The 23,509-nt window shown below is 40.9% G+C and overlaps 1 protein-coding gene across 2 annotated transcripts in view; it reads right to left on the reverse strand.

The window, feature by feature from the left end:
* Positions 1-22,972, reverse strand: part of PPP2R3A (protein phosphatase 2 regulatory subunit B''alpha) — a 242,842-nt gene extending 219,870 nt beyond the window's left edge. For both annotated transcript variants that reach the window (XM_018050892.1, XM_018050870.1), the window contains exon 1: positions 22,827-22,972. The gene's annotated coding sequence lies outside the window, so the exon portion shown is untranslated. The remainder of the gene's footprint in view (positions 1-22,826) is intronic.

Raw genomic sequence — 23,509 nt, forward strand, 5'->3', positions numbered from 1 at the left:
GTTTATTAATTTCCAAAAGACATTATTGATACAGAAACTATTATTTTCTTCAATTATATGGATTGATTCTAAGATCAATATATAAGCTAATTCTAAAATTTCACATGGAAGAGAAAATAGGAAAGAAGAGTGCAGAGAAGCTTGGGGTCAGAGGACTAAGACAAAATAGTAATAATATTTTTCCTTTAAACTGAGCAGTGGGTAATGCTCATTGTACTGCTATGCTTTACATCTTACATATGTTTTATAAATATTGTGCTGTAGCTGAAAGAAGATCGTGCCTACCAAAAATCAAAATATATTATCAAGATATAGTAGTTAAAAGTGTATTAATGGCACAGAAGCAAAGATCAGTGGAACTAAGTAGAGTACTAAAACCAATCTATACATATATAGATTAACTATTAATTAGTAATCTGACATGCCACTTACTAGAAAAATTGTTCAAATGAATAGCCAACAACAAGATTTTTCCCTTACACTATTCAGAAAAATAAATTCCAGATGAATTAAAGACCTAAATGTTATAAGAACATATAAGAAAATGTAAGATTACTATGTTTTTTATCTTCAGGACAGGAAAGACATCCATTAAAAAGTTGGTTAAAAAGAAAAACAAAACTTAGCAAAAAAAAAAAAAAGATCAAATCAAATAAAAAAGCCATAAAAGCAGATAGGAAAATTTGGCCTCAAAACTAAAAACTGACAATGGGAGAGGACTTACAGATTGGAAGAAAATGTACAATTTTCATAAATAAAGAATGAGTATCTAGAACCCAAAGAACTCCTATAAATAAATAAAAAGCATTTGCTACATTGTATATAACAGCAAAAAAAAATAAGAATGCTTAAAGAAAACAGAAGTTAAATTTCTCTCTTATGCAAAAGAAGTTGAGGGCTGCTACAGCAGCTCCATCAAATGCTCAGAGCCCAGATTTTCTGGCTCATTGAGCTCACAGTCCTCTAGGATGGCTGTTAGAGCTCCAGTTATTACTTCCGTGTTCCAATATACAGATTGGGTGAAGGGATGAGGGAGTGCCTTCTCTCTTGAAGGAGGCTTCAGAAAGTTACATCGAGCCCTTCTGCTTGTGTATTATTACCTGAAACACATAGTTATACTTAGCTCCAAGAAAGCCCAGAAAATGTAATCTTCTGGATGCTGGCAGCAATGGACCTATGTAAAAGCTGGGGTTCCTATTACTACAGATAAAGGAAGAATGGGTCATAGGAGGTAACCAGCAGTCTTTGTTATGCCATCCAAATAGAAAAAAGAAATAGAAATGGTCAAAAATTGAGGAAATGTGCTCAACCCCAGGGATATAAAAATTAAAACAAGGAGAGAGCTATAGCTGATTTATGTTGATGTCTGAACCCAATGCAATACTGTAAAGCAATTATCCTTTGGTTAAAAATAAATAAATTAAAAAAAAAAACTAGGAGAGAGTTTTAAAAACTTTTGAGAGAGGCAAAAATTTGCATGTTGGTGAATACATGAGGCTTTTTAGCCTTTGTTAAATTTTTTCAACAAAGAGACTGTATTCTATATTCCTAGTATAACTAAAAGTAATACAAATATTTTATTAAAAACATAAATATATTACAGATCTTAATTATATTACATATACTACAATATTAGAATAGACAGGGGACCAATTTAGCATTATCTGTTAAAATTTTAATTATATGGTTATATGACCTGGTAATTCCATCTTTCAGAATCTATACAATATAAACATGCATACATTTGCATAAGTACAAGGATGTTCATTGCAGTAACGCTTGAAAGAGGAAACATTGGAAACAACCCAAGGGTTCATCATTAGGGGAATAGCCCTACTTAATTTTCTTCATAGCACTATTACCACTATCTGAAATTACATTATTTATTTATCTACTTTTTTGTCATCCAGGAAATTAGCTCATCTAGGGGCTTCCCTAGTGGCTCAGGAGGTAAAGAATCTGCCTGCAATGCTGGAGAGCCGGGTTTGATCCTTGGGTTGGGAAGATACCCTGGACACAGGAATGGCAACCCACTCCAGTATTCTTGCCTGGAGAATTCCATGGACAGAGGAGCCTGGCAAACCACAGGCCATTGGGTCACAAAGAGTCAGACACGACTGAAGTGACTTAGCACGTATGCATGTAACTGCTTTTACGTGTGGATTCCAATACTGTGGAATGTGGATTTCAATACTGCTGCCAACACTGAATGAAACCCCACTCATGAGCAGAGCTTGCCATAGGAAAGGGGTCACAACTAGAATGCCAGGAGAATGCCAAGATTGCTAAGACATACCATGCTGAGAGAAGACAAAATGCTGATATCTGAGCCAGTGCTTGAGTTGGGGCTGGCAATGGTAGAAATGCTGTAACCAGCATCACATCAGTCCTCACAGCAGGACTGCAACCCCATGGACTGCAGCACACCAGGCTTCCCTGTCCTTCACCATTTCCTGGAGCCTGCTCAGACTCATGTCTATCGAGTTGGTGATGCCATCCAACCATCTCATATTCTGTCGTCCCCTTCTCCTCCTGCCTTCAATCTTTCCTACCATCAAGGTCTTCTAATGAGGCAGTTCTTCACATCAGGTGGCCAAAGTATTGGAGCTTCAGCATCAGTCCTTTCAATGAATATTCAGGGTTGATTTCCTTTAGGACTGGTTGGATCTCCTTGCAGTCCAAGGGACTCTCAAGAGTCTTCTCCAGCACCACAGTTCAAAAGCACCAATTCTTCAGTGCTCAGCCTTCTTTATAGTCCAACTCTCACATCCATACATGAATACTGGAAAAACCATAGCTTTGACTAGACAGACCTTTGTTGGCAAAGTAATGTCTCTGCTTTCAATATGCTGTCTAGGTTTGTCATAGCTTTTCTTCCAAGGAGCAAGCGTCTTTTAATTTCATGGCTGCAGTCACCATCTGCAATGATTCTGGAGCCCAAGAAAATAAAGGGCTCCATCCTCAAGGCTGTGAAATAGGGAATGTCTGTGATCACGAAATGGAAGGGCTCAGTGCTTTTGCTATGATTTCTAAGTAAAACCCATTCACAGACACTAATCTCCGTTTTTTATTTCTAACCTCACAGACAAGCAGTTTTCAAACTGCTTTTAAAAAAAAAACAACAACTGGGGAACTTGTTCAAAAGAAAGCTTAAAGATGGATCAACAAACAGAAGGGAGAGAAATAGCCTCAGTGCTCGATCTTGGGAGTTGGGAAGAACACTCAAGACTACCGAGGGCTCTGAGGAGAAGAATTTGAAAGAGAAATGAATGCTGGGGAAAGTGAACTTAAGCAAAGACCCGAGAGAAGGAGCTTTGTAGACATTATGGGAAAGCAAAGGTCCTGGGGGAGGGATGTACCTGCTTTGTTGAAGGAAGTACAAGGTACATTGGTGACTGGGACAAAGTAAGCACAAGGGAGAGTAGCAGGAGATGAGATCAGAGAAGTAAAAGGGGGTTTCGATTATGCAGCGCCTTGTAGATAAGTGTAAAACCTCTGATTAGAGAACTTACTTAAAAAAAATTTTTTTAATTGAAGGATAATTGCTTTAAAGAACTTGTTTTCTATCAAACCTCAACATGAATCAGCCATACGAATACATATATCCCCTCCTTTATGAACCTCTCTCCCATCTTCTGCCCATCCCATCCCTCTAGATTGATATAGAGCCCCTCTTTGAGTTTCCTGAACCATACAGCAAATTCCCATTGGGTATCTATTTTACATATGGTAATGTAAGTTTCCATGTTACTCTTTCTATACATTTCATCCTCTCCTCCCCTATTCCCATGTCCATAGTCTATTCCCTATATCTGTTTCTCCACTGCCCTGTACATAAATTCCTCAGTACCATTTCTTTGCTGCTGCTGCTGCTAAGTCGCTTCAGTTGTGACCAACTCTGTGCAACACCATAGCCGGCAGCCCATCAGGCTCCACCATCCCTGGGATTTTCCAGGCAAGAACACTGGAGTGGGCTGCCATTTCCTTCTCCAGTGCATGAAAGTGAAAAGTGAAAGTGAAGTTGTTCAGTCGTGTCCGATTCTTAGCAACCCCATGGACTGCAGCCTACCAGGCTCCTCCGTCCATGGGATTTTCCAGGCAAGAGTACTGGAGTGGGGTGCCATTGCCTTCTCTGACCATTTCTCTAGATTCCAAATATGTGTGTTAGAATATGATGTTTCTCTTTCTCTTTCTGACTCACTTCTGTATAAAAGGTTCTAGGTTCATCCACCTCATCAGAACTGACTCAAATGTGTTCCTTTTTATGGCTGTGTAATATTCCATTGAATATATGTACCACAACTTCTTTATCCATTCATCTGTTGATAGACATGTTCTAGCTATTGTAAATAGTGCTGCAATGAACAATGGGATACATGTGTCTTTTTCTATTTTGATTTCCTCAGGGTATATGCCTAGGAGTGGGATTGCTGGATCATATGGTGGTTTTATTCCTAGTTTTTTTTTAAAGGAATCTCCATACCATCTTCCATAGTGGCTGTATCAATTTACATTCCCACCAACAGTGCAAGAGCATTCCCTTTTCTCTACACCCTCTCCAGCATTTATTGTTTGTAGACTTTTTGATGATGGCCATTCTGACTGGTATGAGGTGATATCTCATTATAGTTTTGATTTGCATTTCTCTAATAATGAGTGATGGTGAGCATCTTTTCATGTATTTGTTAGCCATCTGTATGTCTTCTTTGGAGAAATGTCTGCTTAGGTCTTTTTCCCACTTTTTGATTGGGTTGTTTGTTTTCCTGGCACTGAGTTGTATGAGCTTCTTGTATATTTTGGAAATTCATCCTTTGTCAGTTATTTCATTTGCTATTATTTTCTCCCATTCTGAGGGTTCTCTTTTCACCTTGCTTATAGTTTCCTTTGCTGTGCAAAAGCTTTTAGGTTTAATCAGGTCCCACTTGCTTACTTTTGTTTTTATTTCCATTACTCTAGCAGGTGGGTCATAGAGGATCTTGCTTTGATTTACGTCATTGCATGTTCTGCCTATGTTTTCCTCTAAGAGTTTTACAGTCTCTGGTCTTACATTTAGGTCTTTGATCTCTTTTGAGTTTATATTTGTGTATGGTGTTAGGAAGTGTTCTAATTTCATTCTTTTTACATAGCTGTCCAGTTTTCCCAGCACCATTTATTGAAGAGGTTGTCTTTGCCCCACTGTATATTCTTGCCTACTTTCTCAAAAATAAGGTACCCATAAGGTGCATGGGTTTATTTCTGGGTGTTCTTTTTCCACTGGTCTGTATTTTTGCTTTTTGTGCCAATTCCATACTATCTTGATGACTGTACCTTTGTAGTAAAATCTGAAGTCAGGAAGGTTGATTCCTCCAGCTCCACTCTTCTTTTTCAAGACTGCTTTGGCTATTTGGGGGCTTTTGTGTTTCCATATGAATTGTGAAATTTTTGTTCTAGTTCTGTGAAAAATGCCATTCGTAATGTGATAGGGATTGCATCAGATCTGTAGATTGTGTCTGGTAATGTAGTCATTTTCATAATATTGATTCTTCCTACCCAGGAACATGGAATAGCTCTTCATCAGTTTTATGTCATCTTTTGATTTCTTTCATCAGTGTCTTATAATTTTCTGTGTAGAGTTCTCTTGTCTTCTTAGGTAAGTATATTCCTAGATATTTAATTCCTTTTGTTGCAACAGTGAATGGGATTGCTTCCTTAATTTCTCATTTTGATTCTCATTGTTAGTTCAAAGAAATGGAAGTGATTTCTGTGTATTGATCTTGTATCCTACAACTTTGCTAAATTCACTGATTAAGCCTAGTAATTTTTCTGACACGATATTTAGGGTTGAGGAGATACCCTTCGTCCAAGGTAAGGAGCAGCAGCTGCGCTTTGCTGGAGCAGCCGTAAAGAGATACCCAACGCCCAAGGTAAGAGAAACCCAAGTAAGATGGTAGGTGTTGCAAGAGGGCATCAGAGGGCAGACACACTGAAACCATACTCACAGAAAACTAGTCAATCTAATCACACTAGGACCACAGCCTTATCTAACTCAAGGAAACTAAGCCATGCCCGCGGGGCAACCCAAGATGGGTGGGTCATGGTGGAGAGATCTGACAGAATGTGGTCCACTGGAGAAGGGAATGGCAAACCACTTCAGTATTCTTGCCTTGAGAACCCCATGAACAGTATGAAAAGGCAAAATGATAGGATACTGAAAAGAGGAACTCCCCAGGTCAGTAGGTGCCCAACACGCTACTGGAGATCAGTGGAGAAAACTCCAGAAAGAATGAAGGGATGGAGTCAAAGCAAAAACAATACCCAGCTGCGGACGTGACTGGTGATAGAAGCAAGGTCCAATGCTGTAAAGAGCAATACTGCATAGGAACCTGGAATGTCAGGTCCATGAATCAAGGCAAATTGGGAGTGCTCAAACAAGAGATGGCAAGGGTGAACATTGACATTCTAAGAATCAGCAAACCAAAATGGACTGGAATGGGTGAATTTAACTCAGATGACCATTATATCTACTACTGCGGGCAGGAATCCCTCAGAAGAAATGGAGTAGCCATCATGGTCAACAGAAGAGTCTGAAATGCAGTACTTGCATGCAATCTCAAAAACCACAGAATGATCTCTGTTCATTTCCAAGGCAAACCATTCAATATCACAGTAATCCAAGTCTATGCCCCAACGCTGAAGAAGCTGAAGTTGAACGGTTCTATGAAGACCTACAAGAACTTTTGGAACTAACACCCAAAAAAGATGTCCTTTTCATTATAGGGGACTGGAATGCAAAAGTAGGAAGTCAAGAAACACCTGGAGTAACAGGCAAATTTGGCCTTGGAATGCAGAATGAAGCAGGGCAAAGACTAATAAGAGTTTTGCCAAGGAAATGCACTGGTCATAGCAAACACCCTCTTCCAACAACACAAGAGAAGACTCTACACATGGACATCAACAGATGGTCAACACCAAAATCAGATTGATTATATTCTTTGCAGCCAAAGATGGAGAAGCTCTATACAGTCAACAAATACGAGACCAGAAGCTCACTGTGGCTCAGATCATGAAATGCTTATTACCAAATTCAGACTTAAATTGAAGAAAGTAGGGAAAACCGCTAGACCATTCAGGTATGACCTAAATCAAATCCCTTTTGATTATACAGTGGAAGTGAGAAATAGATTTAAGGGCCTAGATCTGATAGAGTGCCTGATGAACTATGGAATGAGGTTTCTGACACTGTACAGAAGACAGGGATCAAGATCATCCCCATGGAAAAGAAGTGCAAAAAAGCAAAATGGCTGTCTGGGGAGGTCTTACAAATAGCTGTGAAAAGAAGAGAGGTGATATGCAAAGGAGAAAAGGAAAGATATAAACATCTGAATGCAGAGTTCCAAAGAATAGCAAGAAGAGATAAGAAAGTCTACTTCAGTGATCAATGCAAAGAAGTAGAAGAAAACAACAGAATGGGAAAGACTAGAGATCTCTTCAAGAAAATTAGAGATACCAAGGGAACATTTCATACAAAGATGGGCTCGATAAAGGACAGAAATGGTATGGACCTAACAGAAGCAGAAGATATTAAGAAGAGGTGGCAAGAAAACACAGAAGAACTGTACAAAAAAGATCTTCATGACCTGGATAATCACAATGGTGTGATCACTCATCTAGAGCCAGACATCCTGGAATGTGAAGTCAGGTGGGCCTTAGAAAGCATCACTATGAACAAAGCTAGTGGAGGTGATGGAATTCCAGTTGAGCTATTTCAAAGCCTGAAAGATGATGCTGTGAAAGTGCTGCACTCAATATGCCAGCAAATGTGGAAAACTGAGCAGTGGCCACAGGACTGGAAAAGGTCAGTTTTCATTCCAATCCCAAAGAAACGCAATGCTAAAGAATGCTCAAACTACTGCACAATTTCACTCATCTCACATGCTAGTCAAGTAATGCTCAAAATTCTCCAAGCCAGGCTTCACGAATATGTGAACCGTGAACTTCCTTATGTTCAAGCTGGTTTTAGAAAAGGCAGAGGAACCAGAGATCAAATTTCCAACATCTGCTGGATCATGGAAAAAGCAAGCGAGTTCCAGAAAAACATCTATTTCTGCTTTATTGACTCTGCCAAAGCCTTTGACTGTGTGGATCACAATAAACTGTGGAACATTCTGAAAGAGATGGGAATACCAGACCACCTGACCTGCCTCTTGAAAAATCTGTATGCAGGTCAGGAAGCAACAGTTAGAACTGGACATGAAACAACAGACTGGTTCCAAATAGGAAAAGTACATCAAGGCTGTATATTGTCACCCTGCTTATTTAATTTCTATGCAGAGTACGTCGTGAGAAACACTGGGCTGGAAGAAACACAAGCTGGAATCAAGATTGCCAGGAGAAACATCAATAACCTCAGATATGCAGATGACACTACCCTTATGGCAGAAAGTGAAGAGGAACTAAAAAGCCTCTTGATGAAAGTGAAAGCGAAGAGCGAAAAAGTTGGCTTAAAGCTCAACATTCAGAAAATGAAGATCATGGCATCCGGTCCCATCACTTCATGGGAAATAGATGGGGAAACAGTGTCAGACTTTATTTTTGGGGGCTCCAAAATCACTGCAGATGGTGACTGCAGCCATGAAGTTAAAAGACACTCACTCCTTGGAAGAAAAGTTATGACCAACCTAGATAGCATATTCAAAAGCAGAGACATTACTTTGCCGACTAAGGTCCATCTAGTCAAGGCTATGGTTTTTCCTCTGTCATGTATGGATGTGAGAGTTGGACTGTGAAGAAGGCTGAGTGCCGAAGAATTGATGCTTTTGAACTGTGGTGTTGGAGAAGACTCTTGAGAGTCCCTTGGACTGCAAGGAGATCCAACCAGTCCATTCTGAAGGAGATCAGCCCTGGGATTTCTTTGGAAGAATGATGCTAAAGCTGAAGCTCCAGTACTTTGGCCACCTCATGCGAAGAGTTGGCTCATTGGAAAAGACTCTGATGGTGGGAGGGATTGGAGGCAGGAGGAGAAGGGGATGACAGAGGATGAGATGGCTGGTTGGCATCACTGACTCAATGGGCGTGAGTCTGAGTGAACTCTGTGAGTTATTGATGGACAGGGAGGCCTGGCGTGCTGCGATTCATGGGGTCACAAAGAGTCGGACACGACTGAGCACCTGAACTCAACTGAATGTACAGTATCATGTCATGTGCAAACAGTGAGTGCTTTACTACTTCTTTTCTGATGCGGATTCCTTTTAATTCCTTTTCTTCTCTGATTGCTGTAGACAGGACTTCCAGAACTATGTTCAACAATAGTGGTGAAAGTGGACACCCTTGTCTTCTTCCTGATCTTAGGGAGAATGCTTTCAGCTTTTCACCATTGAAAATAATGTCTGCTGTAGGCATATCATACATGGCTTTTACTATGCTGAGGTAGGTTCTTTCTATGCCCATTTTTGGAAGAGTTTTAACATAAATGGGTGCTGAATTTTGTCAAAGGCTTTTCTGAATCTATTGAGATGATCATATGGTTTTTATCTTTCAATTGTTATCACCAATTGGTAATATGGTGTATCACATTGATTGATTTACATACATTGAAGAATCCTTGCATTCCTGGAATAAACCCAACTTAATCATGGTATGAGCTTTCTGATGTGTTACTGAATTCTGTTTGCTAAAATTTTGTTGAGGATTTTTGCATCTACGTTCATCAGTGATACTGGCCTGTAGTTTTCTCTTTTTGTGTTGTCTTTGTCTGGTTCTGGTATCAGGGTGATGGTGGCCTCAAAGAATGAGTTTGGAAGTGTTCCTTCCTCTGCAATTTCTTGAAAGAGTTTTAGAAGGCTAGGCATTAGCTCTTCTCTAAATGTTTGACAGAATTCTCCTATGAAGCTATGTGGTCCTGGGCTTTCGCTTCTTTGGGAGAATTGTTTATCATAGCTTCAATTTTAGTGCTTGTAACTGGGTTGTTCATAATTCCTATTTCTTCCTGGTTCAGTCTTGGAAGATTGAACTTTTCTAAGAATCTGTCCATTTCTTCCAGGTTATCCATTTTATTGCCATATAGCTGTTCATAATAGTCTCTTATAATCCTTTGTATTTCTGTATTGTCTGTTGTAACCTCTCCTTTTTCATTTCTAATTTTGTTGATTTGATTCTTCTCTCTGTTTTTCTTGATGAGTCTGGCAAAGGATTTGTCAATTTTGTTCATTTTCTCAAAGAACCAGCTTTTAGTTTTATTAATCTTTACTATTGTTTCTTTGATTTCTTTTTCATTTATTTCTGCTAGGATCTTTATGATTTCTTTCCTTCTACTAATTTTGGAATTTTCTTTGTTCTTCTTTTTCCAGTTGTTTTAGGTGTAAAGTTAGGTTGTCTATTCGTTTTTCTTGTTTATTGAAGTAGGACTGTATTGCTGTAAACTTACCTCTTAGAACTGCCTTTGCTGCATCCCATAGGTTTTGAGTTGTCATGTTTTCATTGTTATTTGTTTCTAGAAAGTTTTTGATTTCCCCTTTGATTTCTTCAGTAACCTGTTGGTTATTAGAAATGTGTTGTTTAATCTCCATGTGTTTTTGTTTCTTACAGTTTTTTCTTGTAATTGATATCTAGTCTCATAGCTAGTCTCATTGTGGTCAGAGAATATGCTTGATATAATTTTAATTTTAAATTTACTTAGGTTTGATTTGTGACTGAAGATGTGGTCTATCCTGGGGAATGTTCCATGTGCACTTGAGAAGAAGGTGTATTCTGCATTTGGATGGAATGTCCTGAAGATATCAATAATACCCACCTCATCTAATGTATCATTTAATACGTGTCTCCTTATTAAATTTCTGTTTTGACAATCTGTCCATTGGTGTGAGTGGGGTGTTAAAGTCTCCTACTATTACTGTGTTACTGTCCATTTCTCCTTTTATGTCCATTAGTGTTTGTCTTATGTATTGAGGTGCTCCTATGCTGGGTGCACAGATATTTACAATTGTTATGTCTTCCTCTTGGATTGATCCCTTGATCATTATGTAGTGTCCTTCTTATCTCTTATAACATTCTTTATTTTGTGATCTATTTTGTTTGCTATAAGGATTGCTACTCCAGCTTTCTTTTGCTTCCCATTTGCACAGAATATATTTTTCCATCCTCTCACTTTCAGTCTATATGTGTCTTTAGGTCTGATGTGGGTTTCTTGTAGACAGCATATATAGATGGGTCTTGTTTTTGTATCCATTCAGCCAGTCTGTGTCTTTTGGTTGGAGCATTTAATCCATTTACATTTAGAGTAATTTTATATATATATATATATATATATATGTATATATATATATATATATATTCCTATTGCCATTTTCTAATTGTTTGTGGTTGACGTAGACCTTTTCTCTTCTCTTGTATTTCCTGACTAAATATGCCCTTTTAACATTTGTTATAAAGCTGGCTTGGTGGTACTGACTTCTCTTAACTTTTGCTTGTCTGAAAAGCTTTTGATTTCTCCATCAATTCTGAATGAGATCCTTGCTGGGTACAGTAATCTCAGTTGTAGATTTTTCCCTTTCAGTACTTTAAATATATCCTGTCATTCCCTTCTGGCCTGCAGAGTTTCTGCTCAAAGATCAGCTTTTAAGCATAAGTTAAGTATGTATGTTACTGGTTGCTTCTTTCTTGCTGCTTTTAATATTCTTTCTTTGTGTTTAGTCTTTGTTAGTTTGATTAGTATGTGTCTTGGCATGTTTCTCCTTGGGTTTATCCTGTATGGGCCTCTTTGTGCCTCTTGGACTTGATTGACTCCTTTGCTTTGTTGGGGAAATTTTCAACTATAATCTCTTCAAAAGTTTTCTCATACCCTTTCTTTTTCTCTTCTTCTTCTGGGACCCCTATAATTCAAATGTGGGTGCATTTGATATGGTCCCAGAGGTCTCTGAGACTACCCTCATTTCTTTTCATTCTTTTTATTCTGCTCTTCAGAAGCTATTTCCACCATTTTATCTTCCAGCTCACTGATTTGTTCTTCTGCTTCAGATATTTTGCTATTGATTCCTTCTAGAGTATTTTTAATTTTAGTAATTGTGTTGTTGCTGTATGTTTATTCTTTAATTCTTCTAGGTCGTTGTTAATTGATTCTTGCATTTTCTCCATTTTGTTTTCAAGGTTTTTGACCACCTTTACCATCATTATTCTGAATTCTTTTTCAGGTGGTTTGCCTATTTACTCTTCATTTATTTGGGCTTCTGTGTTTCTAGTTTGTTCCTTCATTTCTGTTAATATTTCTCTGCCTTTTCATTATTTTTTTTAACTTATTGTGTTTGAGGTCTCCTTTTCTCAGGCTTCAAGGCCGAATTCTTTTCCTTTTGGTTTTTGCTCTCCTAAGGTTGGTCCAGTGGTTTGTGTAAGCTTCCTATAGGGTGAGATTTGTGCTGAGTTTTTGTTTGTTTGTTTTTCCTCTGATGGGCAAGGCTGAGTGAGGTGCTAATCCTGTCTGCTGCTGATTTGGTTTGTATTTTTGTTTTGTTTGTTGTTTAGATGAGGCGTCCTGCACAGGGTGTCACTGGTGGTTAGGTGATGCTGGGTCTTGTATTCAAGTGGTTTCCTTTGTGTGAGTTATCACTATTTGATACTCCATAGGGTTAGTTCTCTTGTAATCTAGGGTATTGGAGCCAGTGCTCCCACTCCAAAGGCTCAGGGTTTGATCTCCTGCCTGTGTTCTTCTGTCTTCCAATAGGTGGCTCAGCAGTAAAGAATCTACTTGGTAGGGTTGATGCACAGGTCTCATACTTTCATCCAGGGAAGCACCTGGAACAGTGCCTGGCAAGTAGTAAGTACACAAAAAACATTAGCCTTTATTAATATGTAAACATTCAGTCGACCTCAGACACCATAAGGGTCCTCAAGTGGAACGCCTCCACCTCAGGCCACATGGAAACCAAGTCCGAGAACTTACTTTTAATGGGTTCCCTCTAGCTACCAGGAGAGCAAGGGTAGAAAGAGGGGAAAAAAGGCTATGGCAATAATCCAGATGAGATACAATGGTGGTCTGGACAAGGTAGAAGCAGTGGAGATATTGGGATGTTGCCAATTCTAGATGCATTCTCTTGGCAGAGCCAAGAGAGTTGGCTGATGGACTGAATGTGGGGTGAAAGAGAAGTGAGTCAAGAGATGATGCCAATATTTTTGGCCTGGGCTTCTGGAAGAAGGGAGCTGCTATTTACTGAGATAGGACAGGCTGTGGGAAGAGTGGGTTTTATAGGGGAAGATCAGGAGTTCAGTTTTGAGATACCTGTCAGACAGCCAAATGGAGAGGTCAAGTAGGTACTTAGATAACAGATGTGAGGTTCAGAGGAGAGGTGTAACTTGGAGGAAAAAAATGGTAGTCTTTGGTATCTATTTAACATCACGAGACTGGGTAAAATGAAAAGGAAATAGGGTTGATAAGGAACACTGGAAGTTTCAGGAATAAGCAGCACTCCAACTCTCAGAGGTCAGGAAGATGATGAGGAATGAGCAAAAAGACTGAGAAAGAATCATCAGTAAGGTAGGAAGAAATCCAGAGAATGTAGTATTTTGGAAACTAAATGATGAAAGTATTTCAAAGAAAGGAATAAACAACTATGTAAAATGCTGTTGAAAGGTCAAGCAGGAAAAAGACTGAAAACTTACTCACTGGAGTCAGCAATGTTGAAGGTAAAGTCCTGACTCAAGAGAGAGGAGGGCTCAAGAGAGACTGGTGGAAAGGAACCTAACTGTCTCCCAGTAAGTGAGACAACAGAGAGGAACAGATGTGGAGAGGGATCAAGAGGAGGGTCAAGAGAGAGTTTGGGTTTGTATCACAAGGCACTGTATCTCTAGTAGTTGGTAAACAGCCAGGGACATAGTGATAACTCAATAAATATTTGTTGACTAAAGTGAATGAAATCACTAACCACTGATTCAGGAAATAGTCTTAGTTTTAGAAGTTTAAAGTTGGTACAATGAAATGTAAAATTATTGGTCCAATAAAAAGAACTGCTTTCATTCTCCTTCAATGCCTGAAAACTCTTTCATATTGAAAACTATAGCTCACATACCTAGAACAGCTATCCTTAAATTTGAGAGGAACAATAACAGAATTTGACAAGTACATGCTCAACAAGAAAAAAATACTTTCAATTCTGTATGGGTACAACCTATCCAAATATCTTTTGCACCTGGGGTCCTGTGACTGGCTGAGTCCTAGTCCTCTAGTTACGTCATGACTCACTAGGCACTATTAATAGAATGGAAGACTCTTGGTAGTTGCTGAAGGATCATATATCCGACAAGGGTCTGGTAACCAGAATATATAAAGAACTCTAAACTACACAACAACAAAAGGGCAGACAACCCAATTAAAAAACAGGCTAAGAACTTGAAAAGACATCTCTCCAATAAAATGGCCAAAAAACACATTAAAAGATGCACAGCATTAAGGTAATGCAAATCAAAATCACAGTGAGATATCACTTCACACCCACTAGGATGGCTATAACCAAAACCAAAACAAACCCAGAAAATAACAAGTGTTGACGAGGACATGGAGAAACTGGAACTTTCAAACACTGATAGTGGAAATGTAAAATGGTGCAGTTGCTGTGGAAAACAGTATGGTGGTTACTCAAAAAGATAAATATAGAATTACCATATGGTCCAGCAATTCCACTCCAGGTATATACACAAAAGCACTGAAACAGATATTCAGGCAAAAATTTGTACACAAATGTTCTTGGTAGCACCATTTCCAGTAGCCAGAAGGTATAAACAATGGAAATGCCCATCAACTGATAAACGGATAAACAAAATGTGGTATATCCCTTCAACGGAATTATTATTCAAAGAAAGGAATGGATATTATTCAAAGAAAGGAACACATGCTACATCATGGATGAACCTTATAAACGTCATACTAAATCAAAGAAGCCAGACACAGGAAGTCACATATTCTGTGATTTCATTTATATGAAATGTCCAGAATAAACAACTTCATAGAGAAAGAAAGCAAACTGGTGGTCACCAGGAAATAGGGGGAGAAAGGGATGGGGAGTGACTGCTTAATGGGTACAGGGTTTCCCTCTGGGATGATAAAAATGTTCTGGAATTAGATAATGGTGATGGTTGTTCAACACTGTAAATGTATTGCGATTCATTGAATTGTACACTTTAAAATGATTAAAATGGTTAATTTTATGTTACATGAATTTTAACTCAATAAAAACAATAAATCACACAGCTCACACTTGATAGAGTAAGGCCATGCACCCAAGAACTGACTCAATTCTCTTACCATGCCACCACTGTCTCCTTTACAAACCAAAGGTGCTCTGGACAACTTTGGCAGTGAACTTTTCCCTCCATCTAGCACCATCAGGTATAGTGTGTGTGTGTGTGTGTATGCACGTGCATGCATTGTGTGTGTGTATGTGTGTGTACGTGCTCAGTCATGTCTGACTCTTTGCAACCTCATGGATTGAAGCCCACCAGGCTCCTCTGTCCATGGAATTTTCCAGGCAAGAAATACTGGCGTGAGTTCCCATTTCTTTCTCCAGGGTATCTTTCCGACCCAGGGACTGAATCCATGTTTCTTGTGTCTCCTGCACTGGCAGGCAGAGTCTTTACCACTTGTGCCACCTGGGGAGCCAACAGGTATCAGTCAGTTCAGTTCAGTCGCTCAGTTGTGTCCGACTCTTTGCGACCCCATGAATCGCAGCACACCAGGCCTCCCTGTCCATCACCAACTCCTGGAGTTCACTCAAACTCACGTCCATTGAGTCGGTGATGCCATCCAGCCATCTCATCCTCTGTTGTCCCCTTTTCCTCCTGCCCCCAATCCCTCCCAGCATCAGAGTCTTTTCCAATGAGTCAACTCTTCGCATGAGGTGTCCAAAGTACTGGAGTTTCAGCTTTAGCATCATTCCTTCCAAAGAATACCCAGGGCTGATCTCCTTCAGAATGGACTGGTTGGATCTCCTTGCAGTCCAAGGGACTCTCAAGAGTCTTCTCCAACACCACAGTTCAAAAGCATCAATTCTTTGACGCTCAGCTTTCTTCACAGTCCAACTCTCACATCCATACATGACTACTGGAAAAACCATAGCCTTGACTAAATGGCAAAGTAACGTCTCTGCCTTTCAATACTATCTAGGTGGGTCATAACTTTTCTTCCAAGGAGTAAGCGTCTTTTAATTTCATGGCTGCAGTCACCACCTGTGGTGATTTTAGAGCCCAAAAAAATAAAGTCTGACACTGTTTCCCCATCCATTTCCCATGAAGTGATGGGACCAGATGCCATGATCTTCGTTTTCTGAATGTTGAGCTTTAAGCCAACTTTTTCACTCTCCTCCTAGTACCTAATTATATTTGTGATAACAGAATTCCTACAATTGACTAAGCACAGAAAAGTTTCTAAGCAAAATATTTTCTTATCATAGACTTCCCAATGTAAACCTTCTTACACCAAGGTCTGCTATTCATATCACAAAGTCATCCTTCATTTAGAAGTTAACCATTATTCACATAACTGATGAACCAATGACAGCTGTGAAGGACAATCCCTTATGAGATGATACTGTTTGCAAAAAGAGTACAGCTAATGGGGTTTATGCCTTCAACTAATAAACCCCATTTTTCACTAACAATCCTTGGCATTTTCCAAACCCTGTGATTTCTATCCTGCTCGTAGGTCACAACTCCTAGAAATATGATGTGTAAAACTGACCTTTAAACCTTCCTGTGTCAGATTACCATTGCCAATGAGGCAGAAATGGATAAAAGACAGATTGGTAGTGAACATTTGCATGACAACCCACTCCAGAGAGTCACTCTAACCTCAACTCTTCAGGCAACAGCATTCAAACAGCCTTCTGGAAACCAAAGTTTGTTTGCTGTTCTCTTATTCTGAGCTTAATGAGGGCCTAATCCTCCAACTTATATCCATACCTTTTAATCACTATCAGTGATAAAGATTTCAAAGTATCAGAAATGTTACATGCGTGCAACTGGAAAACCAAACTGCAAAATAAAGTTAATTAGGAAAAAATAATAGCTGCAAAGACTACTCCTAGGAATGACACATAGATACATATTCCCTGACCAAGCTGAGTGTTACATTTTCAACATGCTGACAATCTGGTCTTTGTTCATCAATTCACTGAAAAGATGACGTCAGGGTCACTGGAGTGTTGCTGGCCTTTAGGATCGATGGCTTTCCAGATAAGAGACAGACTAAGGGCATAATCACCAACATCTGAGTCTCAAGAGTCCTGGAAAAATACCTCTTCAGGGAAAAACACAAAGTCTCCAAAATAAATGCAAACAAGACCCCTTGAAATGGGGTAGAGGGGTAATCAGGCACCTCTGAGATACCTCCTTGAAAAGTCAGGAGAAGCATTTGGGTAACAACACAGGCTAAGCGCCTCCCACAGAGACATATAAGACACCTCCTTCTCCCTCATAACTCCTCTGTTGGGTAAACTTCTCAAAAGATTTTTCCAACATTCACAATTTCCATTTCCTTACTTTCTATTCACTTCAATCTGGTTTCTGCTTTTTTCAATCTAAAGCAGTTGTTACTGAGGTCAAAGACTCCATCTTGCTAAATTCAATATATCATTTTTGGTCTACATCTTTACTTGAGGACTCCTCTTTTTAAAATACTCTTTCCTTGCCTTTCATGACCCATTTTAAACTGGAATTAAATTTGAAAGTGAGTTTCTAAGACAAAAATCAAATACAGTTTAAATTACTCTTGAAAATTCTTTAAATGGCCTACTAAGTAAAGCCTGTTTTTTGTATGTATAACTTTATGCAGTAATGAACAGAATATATGCAGACATATAAAACAAACAGCAAGTATACCTGCTGTTTAGAACACTTTCATCTAACTAGAAACAACTTCAAGTGTATTGGGTTAAGTTTGCACACCTTAACGGCAAGCAGGTTACCATCCACTGTACCTCTCTTGCCACTTCTCATCACTTTCCTGGGGCTACCCTCCTGGACCCAACTTTGAAATGCTAGGGCTGAGCCCTCCTCTCAGTCTCTGATGGTTCTCAACTTCCACTGCTCAGTGGAAACACCTGAGGACTTTAAAAATCCAAGGTTGCAATTCAGATAAAATAAACAGAAATAGGGGCCTCCCTAGAGGCCCAGATGTAAAGAATCTGCCTGCCACACAGGAGACTCAGGTATGACCCCTGAGTCGGGAAGATCCCCTGGAGAAGAAAATGGCAACCCATTCCAGTATGCTTTGCCTGGAAAATCCCAAGGATAGAGGAGCCTGGTGGGCTACAGTCTGGAGGGTTGGAGAGTTGGACAGAACCTAGCAACTAAACAACAACAAACAGAAAAAGAAATTTCTGAGGTAGGCTCCAGCAACAGTATTTTTTAACCATTCATTGTTTTCATGTGCCACGAAAATGAGAATCACTATTCCATACTCTCTCCCTACAGCAGGGAGTCCACACTCAAATGCCTTTAGGGTCAGAGAATAAACAAAGCAGGCCAGGAAAAAGTCTTAGGCAGTGGTAGGCTCTTTGGTGGACTGGAGAGCAGCTGGGATCACCTGTGCTCAATTGTTCCCACATGGGAAAGCCAGTTCAGTAGTGCTACATCTTCATACTTTTAAAGAAAAGCCCCAAATCTAGATTTTCATGGGAAATTTTCACATTTTAAATTACTGGCAACTAACTCAAAATTAAACAACCACCACCACCACTGTATGTGAAAAACAACACAAATCTGTAAAGCAGATTCAGCTGTGGGCTGAGGGTGTACAACCTCTCTGCCGGTTAATTCCCTCTATGTCCTTCAATTTACACCTAAGTATGTGTATCCTCTGTTCATCCCACTCTTCTGGGCTCTGGATTTGAATTAGCAAATGCTCATATGACATCTCTACTTCTCACCAGTCCCAAAGTGAACCTAATTTAAACTACCTCAACCATTTGTTCTTCCAATGTTCTCTAGTGCAGGTACCAGCACCATTCACCTGGCTGGGCAAGCAAGAAACCTGGGCTTCATCCTATGCATGTATTTCTCTTTCTCACTGCTTGTACCATACCACTCATCAAATCCTATCAATTACACCTCCTGCATATATCCCTTGCATCTATCCACGTCCCTTCTTTCCCTCTGTTATCAGCTTGGTCCCAGCTACCAGTTTTTGTCTACCTTTCCATAGTGTAGTTTTCCTCTGTATCTATGGATGCAAACCTGCAGATATGGAGGCCTGACTGTACTACACCATGTTATATAAGGGACTTGAGCACCCATGGATTTTGGTATCCAAGAGGGTCCCAGAACCAATCCCCAGTGGATCCTAAAAGTTGACAGTATTAGCCAGCTCAAGTTGCCACAATAAAATGCCACAGACTGGATAGCTTAAACAACAGAAATTTGTCTTCTTATAGTTCTGGAGGATAGACCTCCCATATCAATGTTTGGCAAGGCTGGTTTCTGGTAAGGACTCTGCCTGGCATGTAAATGGCTACATTCTCACTGTGTGCTCACATGGCCTTCCCTTCCTCCTCTTCTTGTAAGGCCACCAATTTTACTGGATTAGGGCCCCACCCTTATGACCTCATTTAACCTTAATTATCTCCTAAATACTACCTTCAAATATAGTCACATTAGGGAGTAGGGCTTCAAAAAGCAATTTTAGATGCAATTCACCCTATAGCACACTGTAATCTTAGAATCATTTTTCTCCCAACATTCACTCATTCTTTCCAACTTGATAAGAATAATCTTTTACAACCACAAATATTTACAAATGTTTGTGTGTATACATACTTGACCCAACAATTGCACTTCTAGGAATTTATCCTACAAATATATTCACACACATATGAACTAGCATATGCATTATACTATTTCTTATAGTAAATTACTGGAAACAATTTAAATGTCCCTCAATAGAAGAATGGTTAAATAATCTGTGGTGTATCTATACAATGGAATACTAGACAGTCATTCAAAAGAATAAGAACACTACATACTAGAATGGAAAGATTTCTAGGACATCGTTAAGAGAACAAAACAAGAAACAGAACAGCGTATACCAGTATGCTGTTTGTGTAAACAGAAAGAGTATGTGTTTGCTTGAATGTTAATGACATTTCTAGAATGACAATTCTAGAAAATGTCTAGAATGATACATAAAACTACTAACAGTGATGACCCCTTTGGAAGGTATGGGAAAACTGGCCGCTGGGGGAGGGAGTAGGACCCCGCTGCAGACATTCCGCAGGCTGTCCCCCTAAGCTTCGCCTTGTAACTTCTATTTTTTCTTGAGTCTACCTCACCTTAAAGGTTATTTCCCAAGGAAACGTTCCCTAGTTTCCAAACTAGGTCAGTACCCCTTTTTTAGGTACTCACAGTGCCTGTACTTCTTCTTGAACCTATCACAACTGTAATGGGGAACTGTATAATTATACATGTCTATCACTCTCTTTAGACTGCATGGTCCAAGAGTGCAGAGACAACATCTGCAGCTTTTACTGCTGTATTTCCAGACCTAAATTCATGTCTGCCTGGCAAAGCAGGCCCTCCCTCACATGTTTGCTGAACAAATGAATGACTGCTCTTACCTTCAAACCTAGCAGAGCAAACTGACACAGAGGCAAATGATGACAATGCATTTGTCCCTAGTGTTAAGACAGCAGTCCATTTAGAACAGTGATTCTCAAGTGGGGGTGATTTTGACTTTCCCAGGGGACATCTGGGAGTGTCTGGAAACATTTTTGAGTGTTACAACTGTGTGGGATGTGTGACTGTCACAATTGTATGTGTGTGGAGGGGGACTCCTGGTAACTATTAACTAGAGGTCAGGAATGCTGCTAAACAACCTATAATGCACAGGATAGCCTCCACAAAAAGAATTATCTGGTCCAAAATGTCAACCACATCTCTAATTTAGAGGAAGGTCATAACCAAAACGGTGGTCAGTTCTATTCCAGGTGGTGGTGTTTTTTTGCAGGGGGTGGTGGGGTGGGGTTAGGGTGTCAAGAAAAGCTTCAGAGAGGAAGTAAAGCTTTAAGTTGCGTGTTGAAGGGTGACAGGGACCATACCAGAGTAAATTGTCTGCCAAAGGTAATGTGAAGTGTTTAAAGGCAAAGTTATGGTTTGAAAAGGTACCCGCCCCCACCAAGTACCCCATATCCTGATATTACTCATCTTCTTTATTCCATTCTTGCTGAAACAAAACTTTCATTCTCTTAGGGTAGTGGTTTCAGCTAAAAATATTAAGGCCAAATTAATTCAGACTAAAATAAAGTCAGATAGGCCTTTCACTCTTCAAAATGTCAGCTGCATTTTAAAATTTGCAAATATGAATACAAAAAAATCTTTAACTCCTTAATGTTCAGATTACTTGTAATAAAGCTATTTTTGAACTCAATAGCCAGGTTGGTTCTGGTAAATATTTCTCCAATTTTTTTTTAAAAAAGGGCTTCTCCATTTTTTTTTAAACTTTCTTTCCTCTGTACTCAGTTTCTGAGCTCCCAAGATCCAAGTTTCTCCACAAGCATCTCATGCTATTAAGTTCTTGTGCCAGAGAGGATAGAATGCAATAAATGTAAATAAATTGTACATATAAATTAGGAGTAATCTGTAGATTTTTTTTAAAAGGCTTTCACTAAAAGTTATAGATACTCCTGGAAGAAATTAAGTTCAGATAATTTATAATAGAAAGAAAGAAAGAAAACAGTGTTCTACTGTAACACAAGCCTGCTGCCTACTGAGCTGGAAGGACACGCTCTGCGCTAGTATGGCCATTCTCAGGGTCTCGGAGTGGGTGTTCTCTCCAGAAACTGAGGCCTGAGACTAACCAAGAACAAAGAAAAACGCCTGGCACGGAAGGTTTGGGCGAAGTTTTGTACATAAATGATTTGAGGAGGAACACTTCCTCAGATTTTGGAAGGCATACAAATCACTCTTTTTCTTGCTTATATGTTAAAAAACTTTTATTTCGTGTTTCCAGATCATTTCCTAATAAGAAAATACCTTATAATTTACAGACAGCAATTTATTCTCCCTTACATTTGCTGACCACTAAAACTGGATACAGTTTCCTTAAGCTTTACCAGAGTCAGAGGATTGGGAATGATGTGAGCATAGCAGAGTGCAGATGCAACATCAACTCCAACGTCGGCCAGCTGGTTTCCATCGAGAGGTCCCCCAGGAGAAAGCCCCTCCGAGGCGGCGGCCGGGGTCGGCGCGGAGTAAGACCCACCGGGGCGGCCCAGTGGCAGCCACAGAGCAGGGCCGAGGTCTGCCTGGCCCCTGTTTACCTTTGTTACAGGTACGCCCGCTCCCAGCCCGGCCCGGGATCCCGCCCGAGGCCCCGAGCTGGTGACACATCCTTCTTTGGCCAAGTCGGGCCGAGGTTGGGCAGGGGGCGGGGAAGGAAAATAAAGCCTCAGCGCCTAACGACGTGACTCTCAGTTCTTCCAAAACGTTGGCATTTGTTTCTCTGCCAAGCTTTCCTATTAACAAGTTCCCGAGGGCTGTGCGGGTGAACTGGCCCCGGAGCCCCGAAAGTGGGAGGGACCAGGCCGTCCCCCGCCCGCTCGTCCGTGGGCGCCCCGGGGCAGGCCGTTTTCACACCTCCCGGGCTGACAAGGCCCGGGACCAAGCTGGGCATGAGGCGGCGCCCGTACCGCCTCGAACCCCGACTTCCGCGGCCGGGCCAGCCCAGCTGGCCCCTCGGGCCAGTCCGGTCCCCGCCCCCAGGACCCGGCCCCGCCCGCCCGGGCCTCCGCGCACCGCCCCCCGGCCTCGCCACAACCCGCGGGCCGGACCCGGGGCGCGAGAGCGCCGGGCCGCGCGGCGAGCGGCCACACGCCTACCTCAGCGCCCGCGGTTCCTCCTCCAGTTCCTGCCTCGGATCACGGACAGCACTAGCCGCCAGGCCTCCCGGCGGCGCGGGATATGAGACTGCGAGTGCGGCGCGTGAGGAGCTGAGGCCCGAGCGCGCCCCGCCCAGCCGCCAGTCCACCCCCTCCTACCCCTCGGCCCCACCTTCTGCTGTGGGCTCGGCGCCCCGCCCCTCCCGCCAGGCTCCGCCCCTCCCAGTGGGCCCCGCCCACCCTGCCGGCCCGAGAGTGACAAGGGGCGGTCAGGGGCGCTAGGAGAGCCACGGCGTCCGCAGTCCCTGCAGTCCCGCTTCTGGCGGCCTTGCGGGAATGCGATTCCTAGTGCTTACTACGATTTGGCGGATGCGAATTGCACTCTCGTATATATTAGTACAGTGACTGGTATTATAACCTTATCGTTGTTGTCATTGTCATTAGTAGTTTTGCTCTCGTATAGCCGGCTGGATGGTACCATTTGAGGCCAGAGGTGGCAGACAGGTAGTCCTCACCACTCCTGGTCCACTCCGATCCCGCCAGGGGCCAGCATCTGTGCCGTATGTCGTTATGAAATAGTGAACAAGTTGTGTGAATTTTGAAAGAGATACTTATTATTAACAGCTATTGTTAAATATAACACAAATACAGAAAGTCGTATAAAACCAGTATACAACTTATGA

This window comes from Capra hircus, chromosome 1 (assembly GCF_001704415.2).
Source record: "Capra hircus breed San Clemente chromosome 1, ASM170441v1, whole genome shotgun sequence".
Classification (NCBI taxonomy): Eukaryota; Metazoa; Chordata; class Mammalia; order Artiodactyla; family Bovidae; genus Capra; species Capra hircus.